Consider the following 23,146-nt stretch of genomic DNA (forward strand, 5'->3'; position numbering starts at 1 on the left):
ACTGAAAAAGTTTTTTCTTACGTCCCTGTTGCTCATTTGGGTACTCAGTCTCCACCTGTGTCCCCTTGTGCGTGTACCACCCGTGTTAAACAGTTTACTATTATCTACCGTGATACACCCTGTGGTGAGTGTAGGGCGGAGGTCACCCCTCCCACGGTGTACTCTGCTAGTGTCTTTTATACACTAGATATACACGCATACCCCGTCTCCTATACTCCTTCCCTTACTATGTGCATGTATTATCAATGTATCTAAAGATATATAAATATATTTATGTAGAAGAGGCAGAGCTATCAGTCAGCGCCACAAGACGGGTAGGACCATTAACTAGAGCCGTCATCATAACTAATCACCAGACAGGCTCTAACCACCTGAACCACTTTCCTCGTAATTACCCGTCATGGTCAACTTCATTCATTCGCCACGAAGCCGTAAGAGAAGGAGACAATCGACTTGAGAATGGTCCAGGACGAACCGAAACGTCGTCCCTTCACCTTCTAGTGTGTGGTCTGGTCAATATACTTTTCAATATTTAACAAAATATTAACAAAAAATGCCTTTGCCACCCACCTATCAACAGGACGACCATGCTGGACGCCGGACAAGAAAAAGGTGGTCCGAGTAATGATCCACAAGTCACTGAAAGTTGCTGAGCAAGCTGAAGCCAAGGAAAAAAAAATAATCTTGGGAATAATCCCCAAGACTTCGAGGAAAAGAAAGTGGTTATTGAGCAGAACAAGTCTCTGGCGCTTCCCCAGTTGGAGTTCTATATCGAGGCTGGTGACAGGTGACATAACTGATCTAGAAATGGTCTTCGCAGAACGACAAAAGTCGTCCCATAACCCACTGCTCGACTTTAAGAGACCGTTGTGGACAGCTCTTGAACCACTTGTGCTATAACAGACTATCGGTATGTACGTTAAACTAGCTTAACAAGATTATTTGCTTAGCTATATGAATTTTGGGGGTTTAGTTCAAGCCCATTATGTGCCTGTAATGGGGTCCACCACCACCGCTCACGGGATGGGGGCTGCATAAAAATTAAAATAAATATCCCTAAGCAGGAAAGCCAGAGACGTTTAGTTCTAACAACAATAAAAGATAATTGCCGATTTCTTTCATACGTTCAAAATACCGAACAAATTGGAATACATTAAGGTAACTGCCACAAACGTAGCATAACAAGGGGGTCAACCCCAGCCATATTCTAGGATAGACAACTGACGAATAAATCCACAAGGGCCATCATGAGGTTTCGATCTCACGCCCGGGGTGATCCCAGACACTGCCTTAGTCGACTAGGCCACGACATGGTCAAAAGAATTGCAACCAGGAATTCCACCGACTTCACACAACAACTGACGTTTTTCCAACAAACCCATTGACCCGCCAGCCCGCAGAAACCGAAAATGATGAGACGGTACTCCAAGTCAAAAATAAAGGTAGACGGAAGAATAACTTGAAGATTTTGGTTATAAACCTACAGCTTGCCTTTTCCGTCGAGACCACACGAGATGGTGGCCCTCGGGTATATCCAGGCGATATATGAATGGGCTGGTGTATGCCCCACTCGGTATAGAGACTTGCTCCAGTACAGTGCAGAGGAGGAAGGAAACCTGCACACCTGGAGGCCAGTTCTACCTCGTTATATACAACTCTCGGTGACAACTCGTTTATAATAGGACCTGTTTATACCGGCACACCACTGGTGCCAAGCAGGAAAGTAGTCTGTGGTGCTCCACAAGCCGCAGAGGCCGGGGGGGGGGGGGAGGTGGCAACACTTGCCCACAAGGCCAGCCAGGCGGGGAATCACTCAAGATCAAGCTACGTCAATGAGATACACTGACAGGCACAAGGCATATAATATCGACGCCCGACAGTAGGATCGAACTTGTGTGTTTTGGATTCTTCTGAGGAACGCGCTACTGACCGTGTGCCAGGGGTCCAGGGATGCGTGATTCATAAACAGGGGATTTGGCGGATGCATGGAATGTACTTTGAGTCTTTGCTTAGAGGACGGGCAGTCCATGCCAACCCGTCCTCAAACAGTCCATTCAATCCAGCGGTCGACCCCACAGACGCATTCAAATTTTTTACATGCTGTTCATTCAAAACGCGAATTCTCAAATATAAATTAATATTATAAGATATTAGCCGGTTGTGGATATATAGGTTAGGTGTTTAGGTTCTGTTGGTTATTATTTGTACGTGGGTGAAGCATTTACAGCGTTGTGGTTCGAACAAAATTAGTCAGTGAAGCTCTTGTTTCGGAAGTGTTCGAACGTCAGGAGTTTTGAGTCGTGTGCAAACAGTTTTTCTATTCATAAACATGGGGTTTGGCGGGTGCATAGAGTTTAATAAAGGTAAACAAAGCCGCCATGATTACGGAAAGATGCTCCGGTTTCGTAAGTGGTTACGTAAATCCTCGATAAATCCTGGTCGCCGAATTTCCCCAAATATGGTCAACCCTTGTAAGTAATGAAGCAGAACAGGCAGCCTTGCTCACGTTCACTCGCCTAGCTTTTAGAACAATACTAAGGAACACGAGAGGACCTTAACACAGTTTATGAGCACGGCCCTGGACCCCTGCACGGCCCTGGGCCCCTGCACGGCTCTGGGCCCCTGCACGGCCCTGGGGCCCCCTGCCACGTAAACCACACTGTTCTTTGTTCACCTAGCAGTAATTGTGTGCCTGGTTGCTAACCGATTGGCGGGTCGTGTTCCAGGGAAAACTAGTGGGTAAGGCTCACCATGAGCTATGGGGCAAGCGCTCGACCCGCTAACAGGAGTCAGTGGTAGTCACGTCATGTACCCGCCTGTGCACTAACAACAACAAAATAAAACCTGCTGCTGTCGACAAGTGGTAATCGCTGCTCCAGTACCCACCCTCAGGCGAAGGGGTCGATCAGAGCATCATCCTCCTCGGAGGCCCCGGAGAGGCGCACAGTAAACACCGTCAGCCACAATACTTCACTACCGTGACCTCGTCACCAGCACCATCCACAAGTCCTGCCGCACCTCCCGCTGGTGTAGAGGAGACCGCCACCACCTACGCCACGCAAGGCAGGTCTTGCAAAACAAATATAGCACAGACCAGAACACTCATTAGTATATACAATTATGAGAAAATAAGTAGGATTCATAAGGAGGATTCGAACCTATGCCGTGGGTACTCAAGCACACGTCTTAGACCACTACACCACGACATGGGTAAAAAGCATTGCAACCCGAGATTCAACTGAATCCTCTAGGTGTCCTGAGGCTTCTAACTGAAGCCTAACCTGGGATTCACACGTTGGCCCCCCCCCCTCCCCAAACACACTGAGCCCAGTCTAGGTGTTCTACCTCCAACGTTTCTCTTCAAATGCACAAATAAATCACATTCCAGGCTGCACTGCTTTTTGGCCATGTGCTGGTGTAGTGGTCTAAGGCGTGTGCTTGGGAACACCGTGAGCATGGTTCGAATCCTCCTAATGGCTTTTACTGTTTTTCTCTAGACGTTCAAAGCCTGATGCGGGTGTGAATGACGCCAATCAGTACAGTTCCTCTGGGTATATTAGCAATTAAGTTCTTTAAATAAACATACATTTCTATAACTCTAGTGTTTACGGCGTTCCTTTGTGGAGACCGTGAAGATAAAACTATTGGAAATATTACAAGTGACAAGTTCCAGGGCTCCATACTATTTACGCCCCTCAAATTTGAATTAGGGAACCCTGGAAGGGACCCCTTGTATCGCACGACCCGGCCTCTGAGCACCTTCAAGAACAACGTGATTCGAGAGTAAGGCGCAGCTGAACGATAAGGATTTCCCCAGAGTCTGACCCTTATTCTTTAAAGTGCACCTTGGTCTTGAAGGCTCACGTCTTGCCCAGTCCGTAGAGGCATTGCTAAAGCCGTCTGTCATTACAAAGTGGTGACGTTGCAAGCAAATGGCATCTCTCATGTCGGTGCCAAACAGACACTGTACGAAATTAACCTCCGCTCAGGCTGGCTTTCTGTATGACGATGCTCAGTCAGTCTATGCTGGAATCTAATGATATTTACTCAAGCTATTACGGTACAGAGGAAAACAGTTTTGTAAGAAAGCGGTACGACGTCAATCCCTGACGTACGACGTCAATCCCTGACGTACGACGCCAGATATGAGTAGACTACAACGCTTAAACTACGCCGAGTTAACCACAACAGACAAAGCTGCCACCCCTACAGTCCCACGCTAGCCCCACACCCCACAGTCCCACGCTAGCCCCACACCCCCACGCTAGCCCCACCCCCACAGTCCCACGCTAGCCCCACACCCGACAGTCCCACGCTAGCCCCACTCCCCACAGTCCCACGCTAGCCCCACACCCCACAGTCCCACGCTAGCCCCACCCCCACAGTCCCACGCTAGCCCCACCCCCACAGTCCCACGCTAGCCCCACACCCGACAGTCCCACGCTAGCCCCACTCCCCACAGTCCCACGCTAGCCCCACACCCCACAGTCCCACGCTAGCCCCACCCCCACAGTCCCACGCTAGCCCCACTCCCCACAGTCCCACGCTAAACATGTTTACAGTAGACTCCCGTTAGTGCGCCGCTGAGCAGGAGCATAGCGACCTCCTGCAACAACAATCTCACACAGCCTGAGTGAACAAGACAATAGATGCCGTAACTCCTGGCTTGTACCGTCTCACTAGAGGGGCCAGCAATGGTCGACTTTGGTCACGTGTAATACATTATTTCATTCATGATCATCCTTGGTACAAAGACTAGTAGAGTTACTGCTGGAAGGACCACCACGCCAGAGAGAACGTGCGCAGGGGGGACATATTACACACATTTAGGCAGTCTGGTTACCCAGTAAATCCGGGTCGACCTATTGGGTGTTCACTATAGGTCATTTGGTCACCCCGGAAGGGGGGGGGGGTGAATTGCAAGATCCCAGGGTATTGGGTATGGAGGGGGGAGGGGAGGAAGACACATCAGGGTAGTTGGTATTCAACAATGACATCTCCCCCTCAAAAAAATTATTCTGCAGCCCAGGAGCGAATAAATCAATCAAAATGTCTTAGGAAAAAATTAACAAACAGGGTGGTTATTAAAGTGCCCAGACAGACAGACACACACACTGTATAAAACACGCCAAACACTGTGGGAACCGACCTGTGAGATTTATATTTGTTTAATTTATATGAATTTATATTTACGTTAATTTATATACTTCGATAGCAATTTGTATAATGATAAGTGGACTGTATTTCTGCAATAATCTCAATCTCACAAATCGATCCTCTACACATTAGGGGGGGTTATTAAATTAATATATATGCAGCCAATCAAACTACAGTAACTACATACATTGAAAAGGTTCCTTATCTTATAGTACAGCAGGTTAGTCCACCAGGTATAACTAGGGTGTAGACAGCAAATTATCCTCTTTGAGGTAGCTTCCATATCACCCAGTAACTGGTGCACAAATCTTGCTTCCTCGTCTTGACCTGTCAAAAGTGCGCTAGCTGTGAAGCCAGAATCCTATATATGACAAGTATTTCAGAGAAAACTGTACATGGAACATGAAGACCTGGCTTAAATACCTTTAGTTTGAGGCTTCCACGTGATCTAACCGGATCACCCTATATCCTGACATTAATGGCCATAAATGAATGATAAACGGGTTTCGGAAAGAACACTTAACTTGAATTGTAGACATCGTGTTGGAGATGGTACCTTTGGTTTCCATAACACTACGTCCAAGTAAAATTAAAAGGAGCCGAATTTGCTCCCGTGTGAGCCTCTGGTCTCGTATCAACAATGGCTGTTTAACACTCCATACTATTGACGTTACTGGCCGACATTGTCCAGATATGATAGGAGCTAAATTTGCTCCACACGTCTCGGAGGTGACACAACAATGGCTGCCCCCCTTCCTCACTCTGACGCCTGGCTTACATTGTCCACATGTCAGAAAGTGATAGAAGGGTCACATTTACTCTACTTTAATATTGATAATTAAGTTAATTTATATAAGATGTTTTTTTGATGGTAAAGTCCAAAGACTAATGTATTTAAGAATAATTCCCAGCAGAATAGCTGGTGAATTATAATAGTATGTGGTGATGATATCCCGTTTTCTATAGACGGTAATTCCACTACAAGTTACGTTTTCTATGGGTAACTTGTTTATACAATACAGCTATTATCTGTATGATTATTAAATGGTGTCGGATTTTCCGACAAACACAATGCCAAACACAATGTCCAGAAAGGCCTAGCCTACTAAACGTATAACTCTTCTCCCAAGCCCGTTTATAGGAATTTAACAGCGTGTTAAATTAGAAGAGGCTTTGCGAACCAAACCACCAGGATTTCGTCGCTGTGGCCAATAGCGTTAAAATCGTGGGGGATTGAGAGGACAGGAATAGCCATTAGAAGAGTAGGGACGGGGGGATGGGGGGGCGCCTCTCACGCCCTCACGCTATCCTCTACCGCCGCTTATTTGCACCCGCGGTCACACTTTTTTTTGCCTCTGCAAAATAACTCATCACTTGACCTGCCCAAGGTTGTATCCCTTCTGGTGTGGGAAACTGTTACGTCCAGTATCCCACCCCCACCCCACACCCTCGGCACCCCCCCCCCCCAACACTGCCACCCTCGGCACCCCCCCCCCCCCCACACACACACACACCTCTACACAGTCAGTCCGTGCAGAACATGCAGTAAAGCATCCCATCTCTAAACACATTAACGCGCAATAACAAGCAAGAATTCAACAGGGTGCCGTTAACTAAGAATATAATGACAGCTCACTATAGCACAAGTATGACGACTCGACCCAACCACTCACTACACTTTCAGGTATTACCGATCACCTTACTGATGGGTACAAGGGTGTATTATCCTCGGGGGGGGGGGGGGGGTACACAGAGCAACAGCTATCTGCTCGGCGCGACCAGACACGTGTTTAACGTGTGTTTTGGGGAGGCAAGAACACTCGCTGATCACAGAGAGCAGTTTACATCGAAGGTGTCTAATTTGAAGCCGCGAAGACCCACTCCGCGATGGTGATACGTCAGTCAAGCAAGAATCCATCATGAACTACGTGGTCAGACGAGCTCCTTACAGCGCGCGCGCAAAAACAAAAAAACACACACACACACACACACACACACACACACACACACACACACACACACACACACACACACACACACACTGGACCAGACAAAGTATCACCGTGGATACTAAAAGAAGCAGCACAGGCCCTCAGCGTGCCTCTGGCAATGATCTTTAATGAGTCACTTATGTCAGGAGAATTGCCCAGTTGCTGGAAGAAGGCAAATGTCGTGCCGATCTTCAAGAAAGGAGATAGGGAGGAGGCACTTAACTACAGACCTGTATCACTGACAAGCATCCCCTGTAAAATACTGGAAAGAATAATTAGGCTACGACTGGTTGCACACCTGGAGAACATTAGGTTTGTGAACAAACATCAACATGGGTTCTGGACAGGGAAATCGTGCCTAACAAACCTTCTGGAATTCTATGATAAAATAACGAGGATAAGACAGGACAGAGATGGTTGGGCAGACTGCATATTTCTGGACTGCCAAAAAGCCTTTGATACAGTACCGCACATGAGACTGCTGTTCAAGCTCGAGAGGCAGGCGGGGGTGGGGGGAAAGGTCCTAGAATGGATAAGGAACTACCTAACAGGAAGGAGCCAAAGAGTTACGGTAAGGGGCGAGAAGTCGGACTGGCGAACAGTAACAAGTGGAGTACCACAAGGATCGGTGCTGGGACCAATTCTATTTCTTGTATATGTTAACGACATGTTTACAGGCGTAGAGTCCTACATGTCGATGTTTGCGGATGATGCAAAGTTGATGAGAAGAGTTGTGACAGATGAGGATTGCAGGATCCTCCAAGAGGACCTGAACAGATTGCAGAGATGGTCAGAGAAATGGCTACTAGAATTCAACACGAGCAAATGTAAAGTTATGGAAATGGGACTAGGAGATAGGAGACCAAAGGGACAGTACACAATGAAGGGGAACAGCCTACCTGTAACGACGCGTGAAAGAGACCTGGGGGTGGACGTAACACCTAATCTATCTCCTGAGGCACATATTAATAGGATAACGACAGCAGCGTACTCTACACTGGCAAAAGTTAGAACATCATTCAGAAACCTAAGTAAGGAGGCATTTAGGGCGCTTTACACTGCCTACGTAAGGCCAGTCTTAGAGTATGCCGCCTCATCATGGAGTCCCCATCTGAAGAAGCATATAATGAAACTGGAAAAGGTTCAGAGGTTTGCAACGAGACTCGTCCCAGAGCTACGAGGGATGGGGTATGAAGAGCGCCTGAGGGAACTGTGCCTTACGACACTAGAAAGAAGAAGGGAGAGGGGGGACATGATAGGAACGTATAAGATACTCAGAGGAATTGACAGAGTGGACATAGACGAAATGTTCACACGGAATAGTAACAGAACGAGAGGACATGGATGGAAGCTTGAAACTCAGATGAGTCACAGAGATGTAAGGAAGTTTTCTTTTAGCGTGAGAGTAGTGGGGAAATGGAATGCACTTCAGGAACAGGTTGTGGAAGCAAATACTATTCATAATTTTAAAACCAGGTATGATAGGGAAATGGGACAGGAGTCATTGCTGTAAACAACCGATGCTCGAAAGGCGGGATCCAAGAGTCAATGCTCGATCCTGCAAGCACATATAGGTGAGTACATATAGGTGAGTACACCACGGCATATGCCAGGCTGGCCAACATACGAACGGCATTCAGAAACTTGTGTAAAGAATCATTCAGAACTTTGTATACCACATATGTCAGGCCAATCCTGGAGTATGCAGCCCCAGCATGGAGTCCATATCTAGTCAAGGATAAGACTAAACTGGAAAAGGTTCAAAGGTTTGCCACCAGACTAGTACCCGAGCTGAGAGGTATGAGCTACGAGGAGAGACTACGGGAATTAAACCTCACTTCGCTGGAAGACAGAAGAGTTAGGGGGGACATGATCACCACATTCAAGATTCTGAAGGGGATTGATAGGGTAGATAAAGACAGTCTATTTAACACAAGGGGAACACGCACAAGGGGACACAGGTGGAAACTGAGTGCCCAAATGAGCCACAGAGATATTAGAAAGAACTTTTTTAGTGTCAGAGTGGTTGACAAATGGAATGCATTAGGAAGTGATGTGGTGGAGGCTGACTCCATACACAGTTTCAAGTGTAGATATGACAGAGCCCGATAGGCTCATGAATCTGTACACCTGTTGATTGACGGTTGAGAGGCGGGACCAAAGAGCCAGAGCTCAACCCCCGCAAACACAACTAGGTGAGTACAACTAGGTGAGTACACACACACACACACCACACACCACACACACACACACACGTGGTGGCAGTGTAGGGGGTGATACTGTGAGCTTGGTGGCTGAGTGGACAACGCTCGGAGTTCGTAATCCTAGGATCTAGGTATAGAACCCCGGCGATGGCGGAAACGAATAGGCAGAGTTTCTTTTGCCCTGATGCTCCTGTTTACCTATCAGTAAATAGGTACCTGGGGGTTTTACAGCTGCTACGGGCTGCATCCTGAGATTATACATATATATACATACACATACATACATATATATTATACATGTGTGTGTGTGTAATGTAGTACATATGACATTTTAATTTTATTAGTTCTTGAAATTGTTACATTATATAGATTATAGACCCTATAATCTTGTTAATGCCTATCAGCATTTGATCACCAACTCCGTGTTACAACACTCAAGTTAACGTTCACAATGGAGAAACATTAACATTTTGCCATGTGTTCATTAACGCAAGATGTCGCAAACAAACATTAACGACAATCTACAATCTTGCAGCCAACAGCAACAGCTTCATTAGCAGTGACAGTAATTAATGAAAAAAATAGCAGATATGCAAATTTATATTGTCGACCTTGAGTCACTGTGTTGAGTTATATATATTAAAGACAGTGTAGTGTGGGTGTTATATATCCCCAGATAATATTTAATATATATATTATACCGCCGACAGCCCGAAGGGAGGGGGTGGGGAGCCTTGTAATCTTGTATGTTATGCCTAGAGCACAACACTATCATCTGACAAAGAAAGTAATAGCAATTACTGATTAGTTTTAGATGAACAAAAGCAATAACAAAAGCCATCAAAGCTCTACTCATCCGACATCAAGAATAGCAACTTACAAACAGGGAAAAATAAAATTTATTAAGCAAATATTTTTGTGGGAACCGACCTGTGAGATTTATATTTATTTAATTTATATGAATTTATATTTACATTAATTTATATACTTCGATAGCAATTTGTATAATGATAAGTGGACTGTATTTCTGCAATAATCTCTTAATCTCACAAATCGATCCTCTACACATTAGGGGGGGTTATATTTATATATATGCAGCCAATCAAACTACAGGAATAGACTACATACATTGAAAAGGTTCCTTATCTTATAGTACAGCAGGTTAGTCCACCAGGTATAACTAGGGTGTAGACACCAAATTATCCTCTTTGAGGTAGCTTCTATCACCCAGTAACTGGTGCACAAATCTTGCTTCCTCGTCTTGACCTGTTAAAAGGGCGCTAGCTGTGAAGCCAGAAACCTAGTATATGACAAGCTATATCAGAGAAAACACTATACAGTACATGGAACAATAATGACCTGGCTTAATTACCTTTAGTTTGAGGCTTCCACGTGCTCTAACCGGGTCACCCTATATAATGACATTAATGGCCATAAATGAAAGATACATGGGTTTCGGAAAGAACACTTAACTTGATTTGTAGACAGCGTGTTGATAATGGTACACTTCTGGTTTCCATAACACTACGTCCAAGTAAAATTAACAGGAGCCGTATTTGCTCCTGTGAGCCTCTGGTCTAGTATAAACAATGGCTGTTTAACACTCCATACTATTGACGTTACTGGCCGACATTGTCCAGATATGATAGGAGCCGAATTTGCTCCACACGTCTCTGAGGTGACACAACAATGGCTGCCCCTTCCTCCTCACCCTGACGCCTGGCTTACATTGTCCACATGTCAGAAAGTGATAGAAGGGTCACATTTACTCTACTTTAATATTGATAATTAAGTTAATTTATATGAGATGTTTTATGATGGTAAAGTCCAAAGACTAATGTATTTAAGAATAATTCCCAGCAGAATAGCTGGTGAATTATAATAGTATGTGGTGATGATATCCCGTTTTCTATAGACGGTAATTCCACTACAAGTTACGTTTTCTATGGGTAACTTGTTTATACAATACAGCTATTATCTGTATGATTATTAAATGGTGTCGGATTTTCCGACAATTTTTACTTTAAGCCTACAATCGCACAATTATAATCGGTGAATTTCAAGAACAATTTGTTATCCATCTTGATACCGACTTCTTCTCCTCCTCCTCCTCCAACAGTGCTTAAATATTTCATAAATTAGCAAGTTTTCCTACTGAAGGTGTGTCTAGGATGACCATTGGACGTATTAATATAGATGTGTTGAGCAGCAGCGAGTGTCTCGAACCCTGGTCCAGCTTGGGTGAAGTCTTGGTGACCAAGTGGGGGCAACCTTCAGCTTAGGAAGAGATTTAATGTTCTTTCATGCCAAGTTTTTAATTATAGGGCATGTCTGCAGGCAACCAGGGTGAGGCAGCACCCACACAACAGCTGCAGGCAACCAGGGCGAGGCAGCACCCACACAACAGCTGCAGGCAACCAGGGCGAGGCAGCACCCACACAACAGCTGCAGGCAACCAGGGCGAGGCAGCACTCACACAACAGCTGCAGGCAAAGGGAGCGAGGCAGCACTCAACAGCTGCAGGCAACAGACCCGGTGGGAGGAGACCGCTGCTGCAGCAGACACTGGAGTAGTAGTCACGAGAACTGATCAAATCTCATAAAAAAGGACGGAAGGCAAATAATGTAGAGCACAGCCTCCCCGGACACTGCTCACGGATAGTTTCATTCTCTCCCAATATCAGGTTAACGTTTATTATCTTTGTTCCCGAAGAGGAGCAAGGCTTGCCTTTGTAACTGCCTACTCGACTCATCCTGGGAGCGCCCCCATCCACCCACTTGACCCATACTCGGGGGGACAGGGGAAAGAAGCCGCGCCATAACGTGACCCATAACCTAACACTGTGCCTGCTTCCAGCAAGCCCTCCCCCGCCACGCAGACCAGCAGCAATACTCACCAAAGGCGCCACCGTCCGTGGAGGCGGGAGACGCACCTGGCGGGGGGCGCACGGACTCCACACACCACCGCTCCTCCACCACCCTGCAAGGCACAATATTTCTTCATAGTGGTTGGGCATGACTTGGATCCTTTCCATGTGAAGGGTGGATTAAATATTCACAATTTTATAATTTTTCACAGGAATTAAGTGACATTTTTCACAGGATTGAAGTGACATTAATAACAGGATTCATTACACAGAAATCACGATAACATGATATATCAAATGAACAAACTGAGTGTTCCCAGACGCGCCTTAGTCAACTGTACCACGACATGGTCAGAAGAATTGCAACCTAGAGTGCTACTGAACATACGAGGGTTATCCTTGGGAGTTCACTATTATCGCTGCAGACATTAACTAATCATTAATGACATGTGAAATCACCACAGGTCTCCACGAATCAGTCTGGACAGCCGAACGTCGCTAGTTGGCTCAACTGCCTTCAGGCCAAATAAAGAAGCAAACTGGGCCCAACAATAAGGTCACGTGGACACTGGTATGACACGGTCTACGACACGGACGTGACACGGTCTACGACACGGACGTGACACGGATGTGACACGGACGTGACACGGTCTACGACACGGACGTGACACGGATGTGACACGGTCTACGACACGGACGTGACACGGTCTACGACACGGACGTGACACGGATGTGACACGGACGTGACACGGTCTACGACACGGACGTGACACGGACGTGACACGGATGTGACACGGTCTACGACACGGACGTGACACGGACGTGACACTGTCTACGACACGGACGTGACACGGATGTGACACGGTCTACGACACGGACGTGACACGGTCTACGACACGGACGTGACACGGATGTGACACTGTCTACGACACGGACGTGACACGGATGTGACACTGTCTACGACACGGACGTGACACGGATGTGACACTGTCTACGACACGGCATTCGGTAGTCCGCAGTAACTCTCTCACACCAGCCGCTACCAGCCTCGCTACAAGAGCAGGCGGCCGCCTTCAGGAGCCTTCATTCAGAGACAGCACCGCTCCTGTGCCAGGTAAGTCCACTACGGGCTCACCATAGCCCGTGCTACTTGCCCCGCTCCTGTGCCAGGTAAGTTACGGGCTCACCATAGCCCGTGCTACTTGGAACTTGTTCCGAGTAGCTGAATCTATAACAACAACAACAACTTCAGGAGCACACAGTACCTAGTCCCGCCAGCAGCATCCTCGTCTCAACCAATCAGGACACCGTCCTACTATTTCTAATATCCAACTGCTGTACCCGAGTTACATTGTTGAATAAACGTCAAAAATCACCACACTCTTTGAATATTGTCATTCCAAATTCGTTTACGTAATAAGATTGCTTATCCCGACAGGCTCTTGTTTCGGGCCCGTCCTCCTCAAATCCATTACCACGAAAAACCAAACCTCCATCCAACTTAGACCACTTTGATAGTTGTCTAGATATATGTGATGGTCTGAAAGCATATTATGGTCCTAGCATTAGTCTAGATGTAAACTGGGAAGTGAACCTGTCATAATCAGATTATTTTCAAGTTATAACTTTTATTGTATTATAAATCGTTGGTTAAATATTTAACAAGTGTCCTGAAAAAGTTTTCTTTGAAGAATTTTGTTTTCTATAAACGGAATTCTCGGGTACACCGAAATAGTTTTCAAATTCCATATTTCACGTTATCGTCATTAACGCAGTATTAACGTAATCAAATGTAATGAAACCTAATCTAATCAAACCATAACCCAAATTAACCTTAAGCTACCCAAGTAGATTATAGATAATATCACTAATTATATGTAGTCATTCTCAATTCATTCCCGTGAGTATTTCAAAGCTGAGGACAGGTTGTTTCTCGGTGCCTGTTGCAGCCGCCATCCCCCCCCCCCAAACCCAACTAACAACCGATCCACAACCAGGCAAGCCAGTGCCTAGTCCCCCAAAATTTCCCAAATATCTAACGAGTAAATAATGTCTAGAGTGTTACACAAGAGGTTACTTAATCTTGTATTAAGATTTATTTTAATTTTAACTACTGTCAGTGCTTACGTAAACAGCGACCCCGCGGATAAAGATGTTACGCTCCACAAAAATATAGCAGAAAATCAGCGAGAAGAAATCAGGGGCGTGTCCGGCCGTACACAATGGCCACCTCGATCTTTTCAAGCGTTCCTCTCACAGTCATTAAGGAGCCGTGAATGGCTCGGGCACAGTTTCACCAAGACAATACGACAAGAACGTCTGGAGGAGGGATAGAGAGGAGAGGTGAGGCAACCAGTGCTGGGCTCAATCTCGGTCGTCGCCAGTAAAAATGGTCGCCCACACACACTATTTCGCAACGTCCTGCACCTTTGTACCGTCTGTACACAGGTGCACACAATGTCTTGCCTGCGTATACTGCTGAGGAACCATGCTCAGTTCCACTTCTTTTATTAAACTATTAACGAAATTCTAGCTGCCGTTTTTTATCCCTTAAAGTAGGTTAAAATATATATTCACCGTCAATAGGTCACTGCTCCAAAAATAATGATTTTGTTTTGTTACTGGAGAGGATGACTCACGGTACTGCAAGACGTCAGTGCATCGTGAGAATGTATCAGCGTGATGGGATTAGAGAAGCCAACTGTGTTTAAGACTTTGATACACGACAGCTTCCTGGTGGGCAAGACAACCTTCCACGCCCTACCTTGCAGTACTCTATATTACAGCCTCGTCTACCACTAACATGTTCAGTTCTGCAGTTGCCTGCGAGACATCAAATTTAACAACCAGACCAATATAGTGTGGATACGTTTAGATGCCGAGGAAACTGAAATTTCCCCCAAAGACTGCCATCGCATTCAGCTTGAAAAATTTTGGTCAAGCAATATACATCTAGTGAAGAAGAGAACCAGATGGTCTATGAATGGGTAATCTACCACTGGAAAGTTAAAGAAGACATTACTGGCGGACGTGATTCACAACACTCGCTGAAAGGCATAAATTTTCAAAACAGACTGCAACAATGGCTCAATATTTCAACCGTGTCTGGAGGGATACTGGTGCTGAGAGTGCTCCCCCCTTCACCCATATATTATGCTGCTCCCTTCAAATGCCCCCACCCCACCCACCTTCCACCCCCACCATCTAAGCAGGGGAGCGTGGCGTCACACTCGGGGCCATCATTAAAGCCAACTGACCAGGTGTCACCTGTGTCCACCCAGATAAAGCGGCGGGCCAGATAAGACAGACTAAGACCCAGTTACGTGGCGGCCGCGCCAGCCGATGACTTAACGTGTGTTGAAGAACAGCGACCATCACCGTTTTTTGCCACATTGACAAATTGCAAGATATTACCCAGAGAATTTGCACAGGTGATTGTGATGCGTCTTGTATGCAAATTATTGGCGATAAAGCCTGGCAAATGGCAATATGTTAGGGAGAAAGGATGTGGCAAGAAATGTTTGCTCAATGCAGACTTGTGCATCACTGGGAGTGTAGGTCGAGCTCCAGCCATTTGGCACCGCCTCTCGACATTCCAACTGGTGCACAGGTTCCAGAGTCACCGAGCTCTCTTATCTACATTGGAAGCTAGTATGGAGTCTGTCCAATTCACTTCATTTAGTTAAGAAACGTAATGCACAGATATTAAACAAATTAGTTGTGATGTATGTGGTTTATTTAGTTAATTTTCACCTGTGTACTTTATACGAGTACCGCCTGTGCTAAAGATTTAACTTTTCTGTCTTATCAATGACCTTGGGAATTTTCTATGTGGTAATCATGTCTCTCTACTTGTGTCTTCCAGTGACGCGAGACACTAGGTGTTAGCTACAAGGAAAGTCTAAAGACTTTCCTTGTAGCTAACACCTATCTCTCCCTCGAGGCGTGTCTGCCGCCATACTTCTCAACTGTTCCCAACTATGGTCTATGACAGCTTAGGACAGTTGAGAGGCGGGCCGAAAAAGCCAGCACTCAACCCTCGCAAGCACAAGGTGAATACAACTAGGTTAATACACGCCACGATAACATTAGCAGCATACTCTACAGTGGTAAAAGTCTGATTAACCTCGTTCAGGAACATTTTGATCACCTACGTGAGACCAGTCTCTGCTGCTCCATTCTGGACCACCCGGGTTATAAACACATGAAAACTAGAAAAGGATCAAATATTTGCAACGAGGCTTAACCCATTCATCGCAATTTTGGGACATTTAAGAAGAGAAAGAACTAGACCTGACGACACGAGAGAAAAGGACAGAGGACACATGATAGAGACGTACATAATACTTAAAAGGGATTGACACAGTCCTAATAGATGTTTAAAATCAATACCAATAGAATGAAAGGGCCTGGATGGATGCTTAAGAATGAGGCGAATCAGACGTCAGAACATGTTCTTTCTGTAGTGGGGGAAAACGGAATTAACTAAATTAGCAGGTTGTAGAAGCCAACTCTTAGTCAATTTCTAAAGTAGATTTAATAAAGGAATAAGGCAGGAGTCATTGTCACAAGAGAACCAGCGGCTAGAAAGGCGGGGTCCAAGAGCTAATAGCTGGATCCTACAGGCACAAAGAGTAGAGTACACACATTAAGCCGTAGTCTTCCTTAACCTTGATAATCTCGGCCTTGGCGTCCACCAGAACAACCTTCACTCATTATATGGTTACCCTCTAATTATGCACCATTACCGCGGTGGTGCCAAACCCTCACCGCGGTGGTGCCAAACCCTCACCGCGGTGGTGCCAAACCCTCACCGCGGTGGTGCCAAACCCTCACTATTCATGGTGTACCATATACGACAACAGCTAACCCTCCTGTCATGTAGTTTCAGGAGACTATAATTAGCTGTTGTGGGCCTTCTATAAAAGACTACGAAGCGGCTGGATTCGAAGACTGCAACCCGTCCTCGACTCCCATTCCATCCGGTGGTCGACCCCACAGACGCACAAAATTTAACATGTTGTTCATTCAAAACAAATTCTCAAATATTAATATTATAATATATCAGCCTATTGTGCATGTATAGGTTAGGTTAGGTTATGCGTTTAGGTTCTGGGGTGCCGGTCGGCCGAGCGGACAGCACGCTGGACTTTTAATCCTGTGGTCCTGGGTTCGATCCCAGGCGCCGGCGAGAAACAATGGGCAGAGTTTCTTTCACCCTATGCCCCTGTTACCTAGCAGTAAAATAGGTACCTGGGTGTTAGTCAGCTGTCACGGGCTGCTTCCTAGGGGTGGAGGCCTAGTCGAGGACCGGGCCGCGGGGACACTAAAGCCCCGAAATCATCTCAAGATAACCTCAAGATACAGTATATTATCGAGGCGGTACATTAATAAACCATCACCTAGGCGTCCCATCGTGGGTGTCTCAAGACGCAACACTGACGCAGGTCTAACAAGCAGCAACACTTTAAACTTATCGAGAACTAGTACAACTTTTAAACGTTCCCTTGCGTCAGTGTTGTTACCGTAAACTGGCGTCTCTGATGCCTTTGTGACGGTAGCCATCACATTTAAAGTACGATACTGAATTTCAAAATATAGTTTTTTTATTTGACTCGACATACAAACCTGTTCATTTACACACAGGTTAGGTCTAAACTTTTGACATATGAAGCTCCTCTATGGAATTGGAAGGTTGGATAATTATAAACTATATTCCAAATAGTGTAGCCGTGTCTACGTGTAGTCTGAGGACTACTTCACTACGACTTACGAGCGCGTGTCACTACGAGTTACGTGTCACGTGACTTACCAAAACCGGGTAATACTCATCTGTTACGAGAACGTGTCCGCAGAAGCCATTACTGTGGTCACAGAACCACGGATGAGCCTCCGAGACAGCATGGTGGGAGGGTAGGGGAGGGGGTAACATAGTGTCCATTCGTGACGCCACGAACACACACTATTTTATTCTGCAAGCAGCAGAATATGTCATCTTAAGGACTACGAATTGTTCCACATGGATAGACAAATTAAACGAAGCTGCAGAGTTGCAATACAAGTCAAAGAACATTTATTAATGATAAGAAAATAGACATTGTTCATCAACTTGCTGCCTATGAAAATATATTTAATAATTCTGCAGGAGAAAATACTAGGGGTTGTAACATTGACGAAAATATGCCCCTATTTAAGTCGTTTTGTACCAATTTTGAGCCTTTGTTTATCGTCCTATTACAGTGCCATCAATAAATTTGCTAATGATTCTGTACATATAATACATTAAGTACAATGTTAAAGAAGAGGTGTCCCAGAGAAGAGCCCCGGGGCACTCCACTTGCAATAGTCCCCCCCACACTTGAACTTCTCATTTACGATAACCCTCCGTTGACTTGGATATATCCAAGGCCCTAAAAAACCCAACACGTTAAACCCCCTTATCTTTCTCGTGGGCCTTCAGCGAGGCTCAGTTCCCCAGCTTGACCAGGGTCAAGGTATCGAGCACCACAATCATACCTTCAAGAATGCTGTAAAAGCATCAGAATAAATTAAACACGAGAGACCAAATCATTGCACTTTTGAAAGGTGAAAGAGAGAAAAGAGGGAAGAATGCTTGCATTAAACTACTGATGGTTGACCGCGCTAACGATCGGCCCTGCAAGCACAGCTAAGTGAACATAAAGGTGATACCACACGCGTAATAAAGCACTTTAGATTCCATTAGTGAGGCATTCCTTCACGACCATCTCAAGATGGCATACCAAGAGCCCCGGTCGGCCATGATGCCCAGTGTTAAGTGAACCTGTATTACAGGACACCCGGTACAGTGGCCAGTGCTAAGTGAACCTGTATTACAGGACACCCGGTACAGCGGCCAGTGTTAAGTGAACCTGTATTACAGGACACCCGGTACAGTGGCCAGTGCTAAGTGAACCTGTATTACAGGACACCCGGTACAGTGGCCAGTGTTAAGTGAACCTGTATTACAGGACACCCAGTACAGTGGCCAGTGCTAAGTGAACCTGTATTACAGGACACCCGGTACAGTGGCCAGTGTTAAGTGAACCTGTATTACAGGACACCCGGTACAGTGGCCAGTGTTAAGTGAACCTGTATTACAGGACACCCGGTACAGTGGCCAGTGCTAAGTGAACCTGTATTACAGGACACCCGGTACAGTGGCCAGTGCTAAGTGAACCTGTATTACAGGACACCCGGTACAGTGGCCAGTGCTAAGTGAACCTGTACTACAGGACACCCGGTACAGCGGCCAGTGCTAAGTGAACCTGTACTACAGGACACCCGGTACAGTGGCCAGTGCTAAGTGAACCTGTACTACAGGACACCCGGTACAGTGGCCAGTGCTAAGTGAACCTTTTAGCACTGGACATTGGTACCGAGTGTCCAGTTCTATAGGACACCCGGTAGTGTCCAGGTCGTCCCTGGACCAGTCACGCCGCCGCTGGAGGCGTCAGACCACACAGCTACACTGCTATCTACACTGTACAATCGCCTCCACCCGGACCACGCTCCACATGTGTAGATTAGCTCGCACATTTAAAAAGACTCATAAACGCCAAGCTTGTGGCCCTATTTCTTACAACTGACGCTTTAGAGATACAGATTAAACGTTTTGGCTATCAATATGTACTAAAAATCCATAAACGGCCTTCAATTTATTATTTTATTGAGCTCGTGTAAGCAGTGGAAATATCTTGTGTCGGTTGGTTTTGTGCAACTTGCTTTTTTCAGCTTATTATATAATAATAGTGAGGAGTGAAGTAAGGTTTGAGTCGCTACGAGTGTTCGCAAGCATTTCATGACTCGAGACGCTCGGCAAGCAAGATCGTCAGACAAGCTTCCAAGCTGGGTTCGTCCCCTAGTCCAAACACGCATAATTCACCACTGCTAGGTGAACAGGTGCATCAGGGGTGAAAGAAACTCTGCCCATTTGTTTCAGCCTCCACTGGGGATTGAAGCCATTATATACTTCAACTCTTCAGGTCCGAGAAGCAAGATGCGGACATCTAGTATGTGTGTGTGCTAAGGTTCAGAGTATTATTGCCAACTTCCAAACACTCCAGGGGAGAGATTCACAAAGCAGTTACGCAAACATTTACGAACCTGTGCATCTTTTCTCAATCTTTGGCAGCTTAGTTTACAATTATTAAGCAGTTAATGAGCTCCGAAGCACCAGGAGGCTGTTTATAACAATAACAATAGTTGATTGGCAAGTTTTCATGCTTGTAAACCGTTTAATAAATGTAACCAAAGCCGTCAAAGATTGAGGAAAGATGTACACGTTCGTAAGTGCTTGCGTAACTGCTTCGTGAATCTGGCCCCAGGGGAGCAAGGTTAAGCAACACGCACCAGTTAGAAAAGGAACTTTTAACATTTATACCATGACTATAGATATTTGCACACACACCTCTCAGGATTCTACATCAACTTCCAGTTGGATTTTACTAGAATCTTGGACAAACGGCATCACCACAAAGTCATCAAGTCCCAGATATACACGATTGACATTCACTGTGTTACTGTCTCTTCAGCCTCCTCGATCATGCCCACACCAGCAGTGCCCACACCGTCCACCCACACACACACACACACACACACACACACACACACACACACACACACACACACACACACACACACACACACACACACACACACACACACACACACACACACACACACACACACACCAACAGTGCCCACACCGCCCACACACACCAACAACAACTCCAGCGCTTCTCTTGGTTCCAGATCTTAAACACATCAACAAGCAGCCGCACCACCATTAAACTTTTAGTGGCAATGTTTCCTCCAATAGCGACACACCAACCCAGAGGACCTTCAGGTTTCAGGGTTAAACACAGACCAAGAGCGCAATCGGACACCATTCAAGTCCCTAAATTCCGGGACTAAAACTTGTTAAGATCCTCCGGTACCAACTTATATTCTACCTGGATCACGAGACAAAGAAACTTGACGGAGCATCACCTTCCAAATTCCTCCAAATTCCAGGACCGTCAGAGGTTCGCCGAGTGTGTGTGGGAGAGCTTGACGCCAAGCAGCGAGGCCAGAGATCTTAACCGGCTTGCTCACAAAGGCCTGGACACTCCTCCGGTCAAGGTCTTATCAGTTCAAACACTCGCTTATCTCTCAAACAGAATAGACCAGGCAGGTTCAAGGCTGGTCAGTGAAACACCTGGATGTTCAGCCCTCTCTCACACCTGCCTTCCCCTCCGCCCTCCCTCCCTCCCTCCCTCCCTCTCCTTTCACGTCTGTCTTCCACTCCCCCTCCTCTCTCTATCAGAATTTGCTTTTATTTGTCCGCTTCGAGTGCTTCAAGAGTGAGCCGAGTGGCAGGCGAGTACGAGATAGAGGCAGCGGCACGGGCCAGCGGCACAAGGCAGCAGCACGAGCCAGAGGGAAGGACCCGCACGCAGACCGTCTCCACCCAAGCCAGGCAAAATCTACAAAAACGTGATCAGACGACAGAGCTTTTTGCTTTACACTTAAACCTTCAAATCTCGGGACCAAAGAGCCGAGACTCAACCTCCGCAAGCACAAATAGGCGAGTACCACGTAGGTGTAGGGCCACACCTCCCCCCCGTCACCACCTCAAACAATCACTTCTTTCGACAAATCCAAGAGTCAAAGTGTTGATGGCTACAAAGTAACAAGAATGGTAGCAACATTTCAACAGACCACAAATACTTCGCAAGAGGCGGCCACGGCCGGTCACATCGGGTCACGCTGGTTAGTACCAGTTTCCAACTGAATTTTCAATTTAAAACAAGAGTAAAAATCCTGAATAATGGAGTTTCCGTTGTTACTGAGAGAACCCGCTTGGAGGACGACCTTCATCACCGCGGAGCTCAGAGCCCCAAGAGTGTTGCGTTGGGGCCAGTCATCACCCACAGTCCAGGATTTGACTGAACAATGAACAACAAGTTAAAATTAATATTTGTTTATGGTTTGGGGGGAAAAAATGGTAGACAAATTCGCAGTTCCCGCTTGCCATGGGGAATAACAAGGTGCGACCTAAAGCACAAATTACACACAAATCACAATAGCGTGATGCATCAAATGAACAAATTCAAGCAAGTTCAGTAGAACTTCTGGTTGCAATTCGTTTGACCATGTTGTAGCTCAGTCGATTAAGGCAGCGTCTGGGATGCTCTCGGACGTAGGTTCGAATCCTCGTCACGGCCCTTATCGATTTGTTAATTAAAAGCACAAATGTTTACATGGGAGGAGGATAACTTATCGCCGGCAACGATAACATCCGGCTTCAGATCCTTGCAACACCGCTGGAATGGACCACTTCTTAATTGAATAGCGACAGCCAGGCGAGGAGTCCCGCCACCACACATAGTTGACAGTCTATTCAGTTCCAGTTGATTAATAGTCGAGAGGCAGGACCAAAGAGCCCGAGCTCAACCCTCACAAGCACAAGTAGGTGAGTACACACCAACACCACCAGGTCTCCACACGTATGATTCACGTCTTGATATTCTTAATAAATCTCACGCAATCAAAAGCAGTAAATGAACAAAAAATATTCACACAAAGCTATAAGATGTGTTTGTTCACTGTACTTAAGTTTATTGAAACTCTAATTATACTAACCCCATGCCGAGTTTCTTTCACTATGCCCCTGTTACCTAGCAGTAAAATAGGTACCTGGGTGTTAGTCAGCTGTCACGGGCTGCTTCCTGGGGGTGGAGGCCTGGTCGAGGACCGGGCCGCGGGGACACTAAAAAGCCCCGAAATCGTCTCAAGATAACCCTCAAGATAACCCTATGCCCGTCCTATGAGTGGCAGTATACCCCATGCCCGTCCTGCGAGTGGCAGTGGATTCACTACCTACAGTTTGCAAACTTGGGCAATAAAGGTTGGTAAATTACAATAAA

The 23,146-nt window shown here is 46.1% G+C and overlaps 1 non-coding gene across 1 annotated transcript in view; it reads right to left on the minus strand.

Annotated features, from left to right (window-relative positions):
- Positions 1–23,146, minus strand: part of LOC123760339 (uncharacterized) — a 193,904-nt gene that overhangs the window by 157,081 nt on the left and 13,677 nt on the right. Inside the window, exon 2 of the transcript XR_011231101.1 lies at positions 12,249–12,331. This is a non-coding gene — a transcript (uncharacterized protein). The remainder of the gene's footprint in view (positions 1–12,248; positions 12,332–23,146) is intronic.

The sequence above is a fragment of the Procambarus clarkii genome, chromosome 1 (assembly GCF_040958095.1).
Source record: "Procambarus clarkii isolate CNS0578487 chromosome 1, FALCON_Pclarkii_2.0, whole genome shotgun sequence".
Taxonomy (NCBI): Eukaryota; Metazoa; Arthropoda; class Malacostraca; order Decapoda; family Cambaridae; genus Procambarus; species Procambarus clarkii.